The sequence below is a fragment of the Scylla paramamosain genome, chromosome 1 (genome assembly GCF_035594125.1).
Source record: "Scylla paramamosain isolate STU-SP2022 chromosome 1, ASM3559412v1, whole genome shotgun sequence".
Classification (NCBI taxonomy): Eukaryota; Metazoa; Arthropoda; class Malacostraca; order Decapoda; family Portunidae; genus Scylla; species Scylla paramamosain.
This window is the reverse complement of record NC_087151.1, coordinates 36,773,782-36,775,821: the sequence shown is the minus strand read 5'-3', so window position 1 is coordinate 36,775,821 and position 2,040 is coordinate 36,773,782. Positions and strand designations below refer to the sequence as shown.

Here is a 2,040-nt window from a genome sequence, read left to right as displayed (position 1 = left end):
CACTGACAGAATAAAGGTGATAATGAGTAGAAATCCCCGTGCAGAGAGGCCGCGGGAGTGGAGGAAAGGGTATGCATGATTGATATCCTCTTCCTGTCCTCTTCCCCCTCCCCTTGTGATGCACGCGATTGGATAACATGATGGATAAGCGGGTAAGCGCCTCCTCCTCGTCGCTTTCCTCGTACGCTTAAGTTTGGTTATCACTCAGGGGAAGATTCCTTGAGATCGTTACACGCAAGGGAGGTCAGCCTGTCCGTCAAGTGGATGTGAAGATGTGAGCAAGCTGCAGCTACTCGGTGACTTAAGAGCCTGCCGACATGCGACCGTACTCTTGAACGCCCTGGGCTCTCGTCAGGACTGTTTTTCAAAAGCTACAGAGATTGTCAGGTTTTAATAAGTGTTCTCGTTGCTGAGGGAGATCATTTTTGAGAACATAAGTAAATAAGAGAAGCTTAGACGGGTTTATGGATGGGAATGATAGGTGGAAATAGGTAGGTATATTTCATACAGGGACTGCCACGTGTAAGCCTGGTCGCTTCTTGCAGCTTCCCTTATTTCTTATGTTCTTATGTTCTTAAGCTGCAAGAAGCCGTCAGGCCTACACGTGGCAGTCCTTGCAAGAACCATACCGATCTATTTTCACCCATCATCCTTATCCATTAATTTCTCTCATCTTCTTTTAAAGCGCATCAGATACTGAGTGTGTTCCATTCATCTACCACTGTATTAGAGAACCAGTTCCTTTCTATCTCTTTAAATAAAAAAAATTGATGATGCAAGTGTCATTGTGGCCCGTATGGGGATCGAACCCACGACATCCGCGTTATTAGCACGGCGCTCTAACCAACTGAGCTAACAGGCCGTGGATATCTTAAGTATAACTTGAATCTTAACACTTGTGAACGCATTTGACCTCTTGAGGACTTTATCAGAAGCTACAGAGATAATTAGTCAGGTTCTCATGAATGTTTTCCTTATTGTTGATTTTTTATTTTATTTATTTATTTATTTTTAGTTTTAGAGGGGCTTTGGCCAAGGGAAACTAAACAGGAGGAAAAAAAAGACTCATTGAAGACAGGTCCCTTAAGAAGACAGTCCAATATCAAGTCCAACATTACATCGCGAAGTGTATTAAAACCTCCCTGTTGAGAGAGTACAAAGATGCCGAACCCTCGTTAAAATCATCAATGAAATTATGAGACCACCTTGGAAAGCACAACAACTCCCACTGGAGCTGCTGAAAGTAGTAGTTTGAGAAAAGACAGCGCAGTCACGAAATCACCTTAAAAAACCGTAATAATTTCCAATGCAGCTGCTGAATAGAAAAAAAAAAAAGGACAGGGAAGTGATTAAGAACACAGTGATGGTAGTGGTGGTGGTGGCGGTGGTAGTGGCGGCGGCGGCAGTGATGGTGGTGGTGGTGAAACACTTGACTCCGTGACCGGCTGCTGGCGTCGCATGAGACTCGCAGAAAGCTCCCTTGGGCTGAGGGGTCGCTTATGATCAGCCTGGCGTTCGTCCATTAAATGCTCCATGGTACCGGCTAGCTGTGTGTGTGTGTGTGTGTGTGTGTGTGTGTGCATGAGTGAGTGGGTGGGTGTGTGTGTGAGTGGGTGGGTGTGTTTACCTAGTTGTATACACGGTCTGAGTTGTAGGCTCGCGTGGCGCCGTCTCCGTATCAGTATTTATTCAGTCTTGCCTTCAGCGTGAGAGAAAGAGAGAGAGAGAGAGAGAGAGAGAGAGAGAGAGAGAGAGAGAAATAAAAAAGAATGAAAGAAAACATGAATGAATAAATGAAACACAAACCGTCACAAGTATTCCCGAGAGAAGGAAGGAAAGAGAACATTGACACCCACCAGAGGAAAGCGAGGCGAGAGACGTGAGACGAGAGATGAGCGAGCGAGAGCAGAAAGACAAGCGGGTGAGGTGGGTGGTGGCCGGGAGGAGGAACACCTGCCTACTTTTAAGATCAAATAGCGTCTCGTCGTGAGCAGGCCATCAGTGGAGCCACTTACGCCCTGAGTGCCGCGATATGGTGTT

At 46.2% G+C, this 2,040-nt stretch overlaps 1 non-coding gene across 1 annotated transcript; it reads right to left on the bottom strand.

Annotated features, from left to right (window-relative positions):
• Window positions 1-788: 788 nt before the first annotated feature.
• Trnai-aau (transfer RNA isoleucine (anticodon AAU)) lies at window positions 789-862 on the bottom strand. The gene has a single exon. It is a non-coding gene; the product is annotated as a tRNA-Ile (tRNA).
• Window positions 863-2,040: the final 1,178 nt, after the last annotated feature.